The sequence below is a fragment of the Sciurus vulgaris genome (genome assembly GCF_902686455.1).
Source record: "Sciurus vulgaris genome assembly, chromosome: 8".
Taxonomy (NCBI): Eukaryota; Metazoa; Chordata; class Mammalia; order Rodentia; family Sciuridae; genus Sciurus; species Sciurus vulgaris.
Genome location: NC_136468.1, coordinates 80,352,167 through 80,364,805, shown reverse-complemented (window position 1 = coordinate 80,364,805; position 12,639 = coordinate 80,352,167). Strand labels below are relative to the sequence as shown.

Below are 12,639 nucleotides of genomic sequence, written 5' to 3'. Positions count from 1 at the left end.
GCCTTCCAATTTCCTTTTGAGCTGAAGGTTCCCATGTGTGGTCTTGGTCTGAAGTGAGTTTATGAGCCTTTCACTTAGATTTCTTTTTATAATAAGCTAAGATGATATTAAAGAAGTATCAAATATTAAAGTATGTTTAGTTTGACACAAAGACACTGATAGCACCTACCACAGAGTTTATCATTATTAACCAATAACCCAGTGACTAATACCTTCATTTTGTGCAACGTAAATCAGCCTTAGTTCTGCACTGAGGTATGAGGTGTTATTTTAATCACCTAGATGTTCACGTATTCAGTCTAGTGATTATCCAGCCTCTTCAATATACCCTTTATCTCTTCCTCTATATACATGTTTATTTCAAAGATTTTGCCTAGCAAGCAAATGTTGTAAAGAATATGGTTACCTATGCTTTATAAACAAAGACACGCTTTCATAAATGAAAGTGACAATATTTTCAAGCTATTAATGTAGTTATAAAGAGTGAAAATTCAAGTTTACGCCCTGTTAGTCCTACAATGGAGGAAAAGTATTAACATTAGAACTTTTAAATTTTCAAGGACACAGATTTTTAACTTGGTGAATCCTTAGGAATTCAGAGATAGACTTGGTTGGTTTATTTGGAAGCAAAACTTCCAAAAATTCTGCTCTTTTTTTCTTACAGTTTTTTAAGTGAGACTACAGAACTGGTAGTATACTGTATTTATACACTTTCTTCAAATTAAGTTTCATAATTCTCCACTTCCTCCTCCCCACCTTTTGTGATATCCTTATATCAAATGCAACTCACAAATGAAATATTTACAAAAAATTAAATACTATTATTTTGTAGATCTTTCAAAATACAATGAAACCTTCCCTATTTAGTTGGTTAAAACTAATGAATGCTTTTAATTGGAACTTTAGTCAATATATATTCCTGCCTAAGAAGTTTTACAATTTGTTTCTGAAGCTAAATCTTATTTTAGCTATTCTGAAGATGGACATATTTTAAACTCTTGAGATGAGTGACATTTGTTATTGATGTGATTTAAGTTGTTTCATACTATACTAGTTTCTTAAGGTATTCAAATAAATACTCCATTATGAAATTTTTAATTAAATTATGAAAGTATTTTTTATCAGTACTCGTCATAAGTGAGAACTTGAAAAAGTTAAAACAATAGTGTAACAAAGTGGGTAATTTCTTTTTCAACTTTTTCAAGTTTTTACTAGATGAAGAGTTTCCATTTGGGAAACCTGTCTTTTCTTCTACTTTGTCAATTTTTATTTCACAGTTGAATTATGAAAACTGGAGGTATGTGTCCCCCTGGCACATGGCATACACTTTTCAGTTTGGAGAACACTTGTTTTGTTTTCTGTCATGTAATGAAGAGCACAGGAAGCCCAAGTCAGATGTGAATGCCAGTCTTGCCAGGGATCCAGTGGCCAACAAGCTGCCCATTATCAAGGTCCTCCTCCGTCAGGATGGTAGCCTTGTCTCCATTACAGGATTCCTATAAGACTAACTGAAACAAATGATCACTAGGCACAGAGCCCAAAGCCAGTCGACACAGCTGCAAGCAATCAGGACCCCTGTCCATCACACCGAGTGGGAAGCCCTCCTTTTCTGAAACCCTTGCCTCTGCCTCCTCCTCTGACTGACACACTATCTATATTTCAGACTTTCATGTTTATTCATGTTTTCTCAGTGAACTATTTTTTGTTTGTTCTAGGAAATAAAGTATATAAGACACAACCCCATTGCTATTTTTAAAATAATTTTTTTCCAAGGCAGGCATAGTGAAAGACATATATAGGAAACAGGTCCCCAATAAATCCTGTGGACTGACTTCCATCTTTCTGTAAGGTGCAGTCCCCACCAGTATTCCACATATACACAAATAAGCAAGCTGGAGGTCCTGGCTTATTAGCTTATGAGCACCTCTCAAATATGACAGACATGCCTCTGCTACTGTGCTGAGCAGCTTAGCAGCTTTTCACTTGGCAAGAAATGATTTCCAAAAGCAGGCTGTGATTTCCAGATACTTCCTTGACTAGATTATAATTCTCTGCACTCCTTTAACTCTTTACATCTTTCCTATAAAATCAAGTTTGCACCTTCCAACTCTCGCAAAAATAGTGAATCTTTGTAAAGCTTAAAGTTACCACTTTTCTAAGATAATTTGTTTGATAAGAAAATCATTTGGAAACTTAAAAAATGTTAAGATAGAAATTTTGATGAAGACCTCTATTTACAATCTCTTATATTTTATCAGGTCAGAAGAATCTGTCGTTTTTCTTTCCGGAAGTAATATATTCCTTCTTTTTTCTTTCTTTTTTTTAAGTACTGGGGATTGAACTCATGGGTGTTCCACTACTGAGCTATATCCTTAGCCCATTTTTCATTTTCATTTTTATTTTTTTATTTGAGGGTCTAAGTTGCCCAGGCTAGTTTTGAACTTATAGTTTTGAACTCCTGCCTCGACCTCCCAAGTCACTGAGATTACAAGTGTGTACCGCCATGTCCATGTCTGAAACAATATATTTCTAAAAAAGGAAGTAAAGTAAGGGGAACAAATATGTAAAGGATTATGTTATTGTCAACTTATTGTATGTTCTGTCACACAAATAAAAATGACTTTTAAAAAAATTATTTATTTATTTGTTTGTTTATTTATTTATTTAGTGATACAAGGGATTGAACCCAGGGGCACTTAACCACTGAACCACATCCCCAGCCCTTTTCATTTTCTATTTTGAGACAGGGCCTCACTAAGTTGCTGAGGCTGTCCATGAATTTTTGTTACTTCTGCCTTAGCCTCCCAAACTTCTGGAATTACAGGTGTGCACTATTACACTCGACTAAAAAAATGACATTTTTAAAAATTAATTTTTAAAAAGAACCATAAAATTAATTTGTAAGTCCTTACAAAAATATACATGGTATCTTAGTGTATTATGTATACAACATGTATGTATACTATGTGTACATTTTATATATTTTATCATTGTCATGCTTAGAAAACATTCTTTGTCAAAATAAAGTTCTCTAGCTTCTTGGCAGCAGAGATTTGCAGACAAAATTCTTACAGTTGATGTCAAAACTAAAAGCCCAACAATGATGTCCATTCAGCATTCTCTCTCCCTCTTTCTTCTCTTTGAGGTACTGGCGATTGAACCCAGAGGCATTTAACCACAGAACTATATCTCCAACTCTTTTTATTTTTTATTTTGATAAAGGGTCTGACCAAGTTGCCCAGGCTGACCTTACCTTGAACTTCTAATCCTCCTGGGTCAGCCTCCTCCCTCCCCAGTCACTAGGATGACTGGCTACATCACTATACCCAGCTCAGCACCACTTCTTTCTTCATTGCTAATGCTGACCAATGCCTTTCTGCAGTCTGGGTTTTCAGCTTCCCCATCATACATCTATCTTGTCTTCAGTCTCTCCATTACTGCCCCATGAATCCCACCTTCCTTGATGCTTCCTTATCCTGACAAAGTTAGACAATAATCATTTCTTTGAAGAATAAATTTGAGGGGCTGGGGATATAGCTCAGTTGGTGGAGTGCTCACCTTGCACAAGGGCCTGGGTTCAATCCCCAGCACTGAAAAAAAAAGAAATTTGAAAAAAGATTGTTTTTCTTTCTCAGCAGCAAGTACAAATGAATTTAGTACCTTCAAACAAAAACATTATTCTTTTACCAAAACATGAAGAAACTACAACATAATCTAGTGTTCCAAAAGAACTATTTTAGATTATGAAGGAATTTGTTTGTTCTCTAAACTAGGAAAAACAAACAGAAATTCCTCTGAGAAATGTATTTAAAAAAAAAAAAAAAGGTTGAACTAAAACTTAAAAATAAATATTTTCTATTTTTTTTTATCCTTTTCTTAATTAAAACTAATTTATTTCATGATTTCTCTAGGTTAAAAACCAGCTATAGTCCCAATTACAGAGCTACTTTTAAGATTTGAGGGGAAATGGTTAAGATAGCCAATATTTGGGGGTGGTTTCCCTCTTAAAACCACATGTAAAACATAGGAAAAACATAGCTTCTAAAGAACTACAATCATATCACTTTTTCCAAAATTTTGTTAATTATGTGGTATCACATCACTAGCCACAGTCTATGTCTTTACATTTCCTGATGAAAAGGTGGGCTCAAAAGAGGAAATGTGCTAACATTTAAGTATAACGTTGGTATAATTAAGCAAACACTGTCTTCTGAAGGGAAAATTAAAATGTCAGATTTATAGCATTTCATATGGTAGAGGCAACATCTTATACAGAGGGCAATTTCCATGAGTAGAAAGGTGAATGTACAGGGTACAACTAAACTCAGTTTCAAAGAGGCACCTCTGGGCTAATTATGTTCTTCTATTCTGTCTATAAGCATTATGCTTTTCACATTTCTATGAAAAAAGACCCATAGTTAATGAGATCCATAAAGATTCCTTAATCAGCTTATATTGTGTAAGAGTATTAAAGTCTCCATTTTCACAACAGGCACATGAAATACACACTTTTATGATATATTACTAGCACAGGAACTTACATCTCTCTCCCCTTGAACCACCTGCAAATTTTAATAGTCATGTATCGCCAGGGTACCAGAAACTCATAAAAGTTTAACCTGCCAATTAACAAGTAGGTAAAGCTCCAGCCCTGCACCATAATTCGTTTGCTTCCAAGATATAGTCAGCAAAACCTAGAAAACATTTCCTTGGATTCTTTGCAAGGCAACTATACTCCAGGACTGATTCTTTAGCAATGTCACCAAAAACTAAAGGCACACAAACATGTATAAGATAATCACGTCTGTATGGAGTACATAAAGTTAGTGAAAATGTGGAAGGTTAAAAATGGGTTTGGTTATCTCCAAAAAGTTGCTATGTGAAGAATTTTATTTGGAATAGGTTGCTCTTGTTTCAAATGCATCTGTGCTTTTTTAAGTGCTGTGATATGGATATATGCTATTTCATTCATTTCAGCAAGAGGCTGCCTTAGAAAATATTATATGTTTATTAGGACTATTTGCTCTTAGGTAAATATCCAAACCACAAACCATGCTCCCAAAGGCAGAACTCACAAAATACAGAAATCTAAAGAAACCACTCCAAGAAAGAAAAAGGCTCCCAATTCTTTTCTCTTACAATGGCAATGGCTTCTAAGGACATTCCGATAGGATGACTACAGGCTGTGTAAGTTTCACAAACGGCCCATTAGTGTCAAGGTCCTTGGTCTCAGTCCCAGCCCAGCTAGTCATACTGGGAATTACTACCATATTAAGAAATTGGCTATTTTTCTGAACTTACAGTACCAGGGAGAGCTATTTTATTTTTCTAGTGCTTTGTTTATGTGAACTAACCTCCTAAGAGGGAAATTAAAAGATTTATGCCAAAAAGCTAGTAGAAGTACTATATGGTATCTGATTTTGCTGTAGCTGAGCAAAGGCCAACAGACAGATACAAGTAAGGAAGTCATTCATTCATTCATTCTTATTTAAATGAGTGCCTCAATATCTCAGGAACTTTACCCTATAGGTATAACAATTAAAAAAAAAAAAAAAAAAAAAAACCTGCTTTCATGTATCTGGAAATATACCAAGGAAACCCATTAGGCTGATTCTTCACTATGTTCTCATTTTAACAGAATTCATTCTTTGTAGACTTACATTTATAAAACTCATAATAACTCGTATTCATTGTGTGCTTTTTGCCAAGTATGATTCTAAATGTTCTATGTACATCATCTCATTTAATTTTTCCAACAATTCCATGACACAAGCACTATGGAAGTATGAGTTGTCATCCACCAACAATCAGGACCAAAACTCAAATTCACTCTGTTAGACTTGACAACACTTCTTATGACTTCGTTATCTCTATCAGAAAAATAATTTATGATCCAATCTTAAAGGATCTTAACTCGACTTAAAGAAAATTTCAGTGGAATTTATATATCTAACAGAAGGAAACACAATCAGATTTTCTTTAAAAACTGGGGAGAGCAGCGTCCTTTTCCTTAATGGTCTCCAGAGCACAGTGCCTATTGACATCTGAAAAACAGTTTTGCAGTTTACTATCGTTCAATGGAACTGATGCATCCTGGTGCTCTAACATTTAACTCGTAAATGCTCTACAAAGTTTCAAGAATCCAAACAATGCAATTTATTAAGTGCCTAGACATACTGTGCTAAATACTGTATGAGCAGGGGACCTGTTTTCTGTCAGAGATCTTGCTTCATGAACTGACCAATCACAGATGGCTGGGCACTGACTTTGAATCTCCTATTCAAACATTTTTTGGTCATTCAGACATTTTTGGATTCTTTGCTTATATATATGTGGCCCCACCGTGAGATTTATTACAGGAGTATGAAGCCTCAGAATAGGATTGGTAGACGAGATTTTAATGTGTAACATTTTTGTCCCTGGTGAACAACTGATAGCTAGTACAGGGGATGTTCAAAGAACACTTTCCTTTGACAGAAAAGAAATGATTCTTGGTTCTGAAGAACAGATGATCAAACAGAACTCAGACTTTTTCTAGAAACAGAGCAAAGCACTCAATAAATAGGTCTATAAAATCTGAAAATTAAGAGAGCTGATTAATTTTGAACAGGCTGAGAAAGAATTGAAATCTAGAATGTAAGAGAGAAAAAAGACCTTGGATTATGGGAGAATTATACACAATGAGATCAGTAGATCTTTGTATGAAAGACTACCTACCCAAGATGGTCCTGTAGTTCCTCATGTACCTTTAACTGCTCACAGATACGTAGTTTATATAGTCATATGACTAATTTCAACACATGTAACAGACTGTTTATTTCCTCAAAGATTTATGTGATTATTTGATAACCTAGCTCAGATTGAATCATTTTAAACAATACATTTTTTGTATATTAATCCATTGCTATATTCATTGGTAATATTATTTTTTAATAACCAGGAAGAGACCAAAACAAAAAAACCAATACTTTAGATATAAGAAAAATGTTGAATACAATGTGATTAGAGCTGCTACATCAAAATTAGGAACCAAAAAGAGTTCAATGCAAAAATGTTTTAGCAAAAGTGAAAATACTGTTTAAAAATGTCTGGATGAGAAAGTAGGACAATATTTTGTGTACAGTATAAGCATAATTATGAAAAAGTCATATAATGCTTAAACTAATGATATGTAGACTGAAACGAGATTCTAGGTTACCAGTATTTTTAAAGAATGTTTTCTGTAGCTTAAAACCTTGGTGACTAAAAACCTATGTACCATAATTGTACTGCTTTTATATTTAAAATATACATTTATAACCAGCAATGGTCTGAAAGTAGTCTTTTTTATGATAACTTCTGGCAGACAGTACTCACAAAGCCTGGAAGTGAGGGGAACCAACTTACTCAGAAATTTGGTCAGAGAATAGAAAAAACCTGCCAGATAACGCAGTTGACTCGACAAGAAACCAGGGTAGGGAAGCCATCCCCAGAAAACTGAGCAGTCTGACTTCCACACCGATGCTTGTTTCAGTTTTTTTGGTTTTTAATCTTTTGACTGCTACAAGTTAAAGTTCCAAAGTATAGCTTTTGTTCAAGCACTAAAATTAAGGTAAAAGGAAATTATTGTCAAAATTGCACTTAAAAGAAAAAATTCAGGTTGGGGATATAGCTCAGTGGCAAAGCAATTGCCTAGCATGTGTGAGTCACTGGTTTTGATCCTTAACACCGCATAAAAATAAACAAATGAAATAAAGGCATTCTGTCCATCTACAACTATAAAAATGTTTTTAAAAATTCAAAGATAAATATTCTAATATTCTAACATTATTAACAATGTTACCTTACTTCTTTCTCCAGCTTCTTCTTTTTGGTTTTTTTCTCTCTCTCACTAGAAAATCTGTCCTGTACTTTCAAAAGTTATTTTCTCTCCTTTTCATGCCTTTATCTTTCCTTTATCTTTCCAGAGAGATGACAACATAAGCTGGGTATCGTATTTTCGATATGAGCATGAGTTTTTCAATGTGAAGAGAAAAGGGACCAAAAGGCTATTCATGCTGCTCGATGGCTTACGTGTGCCTCTACCATGACCCTTCTGTATTTCTACCTGGGGAAAGGAAGCTGAGGAGAGGGATGGCTATGGGGGGAAAATATCCATGGAGCGACATCGAAAAAACAATCTAGAAGAGGAATCAGTGACAGTAATTAAATGTTGTAAAGGAATTCCTGGAAACTGGAACTATGCTGACCTATGATAGTGTCAGAATTGGCATGTGAAACCAGCTTGAAGCCTCTTCAGTACACACATCTAAGTATTCATCTAAGAAAGACAGGAAAATAATGAGTGCAACTGGGTGTTTAAGTTTTATGACAGAAAAAAATATGGGAGCGCATGGGAAGAAATAGCCAAAAAAATAAACTGCTAAATCTGTTCCTTCTTTCACCAATGAATTATTATTGATCAAATCATAAAATCCAATACAGAATTCCATAGTAATGATAATTTTACCATTAGAGTTATTGAATTTCATTACATCTTGGATATGTTTCTAACTGAAATAAAATGGCAAATTAGAAATATCTTATTATGTAAATACATACCTCACTGTATTTATACACTTAACGGGAAATTTAAGCCTGTATATACATGTAGTCAATATAATTCTGTGCTCCAAATTTGTAAATAAAGATATTTTCTATCCAATTCTCAAAACATGTAATCAGATATACAGTAAGAAGTGAAACGTAAACATATTTCCCCAAGCCACTGATTTACTATCAAGCAGAGGACTTTAAGGACCAACCCAACTCTGACTCACAGCTATGCAATTCTCTGATTGCATCTGCCTCAGCCACAGCCAGCATTTTATATAATCACTCTGTTTAGAACATCAAATTTCCTGTGGATTTTTTTTAGACTTGCTATGTTACCCAAAATTTTCTCCCTGAAGGTTAACATAATGTACATTGCTTTTGATTGAGTTTGTTCTTGAAAGTGATGCCTCATCAAAGAAAAGCATGAAAGCAACCTTTCATTCAACTGTGTTGTATACGAGATTCACTCCAAGCACCAGCAATTCCAAATATTAACCCGCTCCCTACTTCCACAGTAATGATTCAGATTGTCACCGCACTGCTTTCTCTAAACCAACAATCTTAGGCCCCTCACACATCTCTTTCACGTCACCTTCTGAGGGAATGCCAAGACATTTTGGATAAAAAACCAAGCTCCTTGGCTTGGATTTGAGACCCTCCATGAACTGGTTTCTGTTTTCCATTCCAAGTTCATCCCCCACCTCACCCAATCTTACCATGGTTACTTCATTCCTATTGAGAAGGTTGTGGTTCCTCTACTCGCCGGGCTATGTCCTGCCTTCCTGCCTTTGCTAACTTTCTTTCCTCTGCCCAGAACTCTCCCCACCCTGGGCTCATATTCAAAACCCTCCATGAACTCCTATTCAACCATTAAGTTTGATTAGGAGCTTTTTCCTCTAAGAAACCCTCTCTGAACTCTTCATCCTGGGCCACGTGACTTACTTTGTTTCCAGAATAATTTGAGATCCCTGGATTGTTACACTGATAACATTATTTTGATATAATCTGCTTCCCTGTTGTACCTCTGCTTAGACTGAAAGATCCTTGAGAACTGAAGAATGGGAAAGAAAGACTTATTTTTCTTTAGTATCCACTCCCAAGTCACCCATGGTGCTTAATGCAAGATTGGTGCTTAATAAATAATCCTTTCCCAAAAAGGTACTTAAGACATTTGCCAAATAGATTGGTGAGAGAGATATGAAACAAGGATATAAACAGCCATAAAATCAGGAAGTGAATATGCCAAATGCAAAAAAGGACAGTACAAATAAAAGCCAATGAAAGAGTAAACAGGAAACAGCAGATTGAAAACATCAACAAAAGTTCTAATAGAATTGCATCTTGCATCTTTCAGTGTGGGTAAAATTTTGATAAAAGAAAATAAAAAGCCAGAGGAACTGCCAGAGGCTGTAACAACAGCTTGTGAACTATGCGTAGTAACTGGGCAAGCAAAAAGGGAAAGGAGGCTAGGAATAAAGTTTGATGGGGTTCTTTGAAGGCTCATGCATTTAAGGAGTTTAAACCATATCAGATGCAAGTAAGGTAAAACCACTGCAGGGTTTTCACATACAATTTTGTGTGTGTGTGTGTGTGTGTGTGTGTGTGTGTGTGTGTGTGTGTGTGTGTTTGGTGCCAGGGATTGAACCCAGGGGTGTTTAACCACTGAGTCACATTCCTAGTCTTTTTAAAAATGTATTATTTTGAGACAGTGTCTTGCTAAATTGCATATGTCCTCGCTAAGTTGCTGAGACTGGCTTGGACCTTGTGATTCTCCTGCCTCAGCCTCCTGGGCCACTGGGATTATAGGAGTGCGCCACCACACCTGGCTTGCATACAGTTTTGACAAGAGGCAATGTCACTAATCATTGTTTATTAAATGCACTTAACTATTAGGTTATTCCCCATCCCTGTCACTACTACCCCAGTATGACAAACTCCATGGCTTTAAATATGGCTGAGGGGCTGAGGCACGGATAGAGCATGGGTGGGGTCTATCCCCACACCAAAAGTAAATAATAAATAAGTATAGCCCTAAATAAAAGATATTCAAACCCCCAGCTTAAGGGTCCAGAAGAGTTGGATGTTTTGCAAAAGAACACAGCTCTGAAACCTAGCAGGGCTGCTCCCTCCTCTTCTCTACTCCATCTCCAAATGAGATAAACAGTTATAAAATCCTGTCAAGCAGCTGAGAGAAGATGAGAAGGGGTGCCCAGTAGATATGTACAGATTAGAAAGGAGAGAGTATAAAGATAAGAGAGAACTGTCCTTTCCTCTAGTATAAATAGTTTTCACAGAGTCCTGGAGGAGATCATCAAGTCATTTTATTTCCTTTCAGCCTATAATTTCAAAACTGTGTCACAATATAAATGTGTAACACTTCATAAAAATACCAACTTCTGGTAGTTTTCAAAGAGCAAATCTTTGACATGCCAAAACCAAAAGGATTAAAAAGTATCAAAAGCTGGACAAAATGCAGGAAGACTACAAAACTCCAGAGGAGCCATAAATGGCCTAAAATAATTAAGTTTAGGTGGAAGAGTTTCCTATCGTTTTCATACCACACTTAAGGTACTGAGCATAGCTTACACAAATTATACTCCAGGATGAGTATCCCTCATCCAAAATAACTAGCACCAGAGTATTTGGACTTCAGCTTTTTTCAGATTTTGGAATATTTCATATAACAATAAGATATCTTAAGGATGGGACTCAAGTCTAAATGTGAAATACGTTTATGTCTTATATACACCTTACATGTGATCCTGAAGGTAATTTCGTATATAATTTTTAGAGTGTCTGCATTCTATCTGCAACGTGTTACATGAGGTCAGGGATGGAATTTTCCACTTGTGGCATCATGTCGGCACTCAAAAGGTTTGGATTTGGAAGCACTTTAGGTTTCAGGTGTTTAGAGATGTTCAATTTGTCCTGTGCTTTTTTAGTATCTGGTAACTCATCCTGAACACTCATATCCCCCTTTGTTAGCTGATGGTCCAACCGAAACTCTCACACCCCACTACAATAGGAAAAGGGAATCTAAGAGGAAATTAGTTTTGCAAAATGCAAAATGGAGACTTGTATGACAAGATCACCAGTTCTTGAATTGGATTGTCACTGAAGGCCACCCTTCCTTTACTAGGTCTTAGGTTAATTGCTTTCATCACACCTGCTGTCCTCTGCCTCACCCATCTAATTCATCTTCTCCTTCTCTACTGACACACATAAATTGAAGCAGGGCTTTTAATTTTCTGTGTCACTTGTCACATCCTCTCCCACACCATAACCTGATTCCTTCTTATCCATTCTCTTCAAATTCTCATTCATACCTCTTCAACCCCCTCTCAGTAAATGACCATTCTTTCAATTTTTGTGAAATTAAGAAGCCATCTGCTGGGAGGGAATGCCTTCACACCCCAGCCCCTTCAACAGCCACACCATCCTTACCACCTATCTCCCAGGTCAGGAGTAGGGGATGCCCTTCCGCCTGCCTATCACTAAGTGCACAACTGCTACATCACCAAGTGTACAACTGCTGAACATTGGTATGTGAGAGTTTTTTATATCATAACCTGACAATCCAAATGTCTCTCTCTCACTTCTACACATCACATGCCTTACTGTTCTGTCAAATAAATTTAAAAAAGGAAAACAAATTCTTTGGCCACCTCTTCCAAAAGCTTTGTAACCGTTTTGCTCTTGTCACCTTCATCTGAGACATGGCCCCAAGCAGTATGTTCCTTCTGCCATCTAATGTTATCTCCAACTCTCCAAGCTAGCTGCTGAAATAGAAATGATGGACTCACTTATCAACTCTCCAAATTCCTGGGGTTTGCTTCTTCTTTTGGGCTCAAGGATAGTTAGAATGGAACCTGTGGCCTCCTAAGCAGAGATTATTTCAATGCATCCTTGCAATTCCCCAGCCTAAAGAGCTAGAGAAAGAAATGTGATTTTGAGCTTATTGGGAGCAGGGCTGCCATTACACAAGAGCTTGGGCACTTTATTCGGCCCAGCTCCCAGTTTCTTTCCTGGAAGTTGGCCTGTCAATATCCTGGAGGGGTATGATAA

At 36.3% G+C, this 12,639-nt stretch overlaps 1 protein-coding gene across 22 annotated transcripts in view; it reads right to left on the bottom strand.

Annotated features, from left to right (window-relative positions):
* HDAC9 (histone deacetylase 9) overlaps positions 1-12,639 on the bottom strand; it is a 926,898-nt gene that overhangs the window by 630,179 nt on the left and 284,080 nt on the right. Inside the window, exon 1 of one of the 22 annotated variants that reach the window (XM_079152293.1) lies at positions 9,291-10,166. The exons of the other annotated variants lie outside the window; for them this stretch is intronic. The gene's annotated coding sequence lies outside the window, so the exon portion shown is untranslated. Of the gene's footprint in view, positions 1-9,290; positions 10,167-12,639 lie in introns of those variants that run through there. 22 annotated transcript variants of the gene reach the window in all.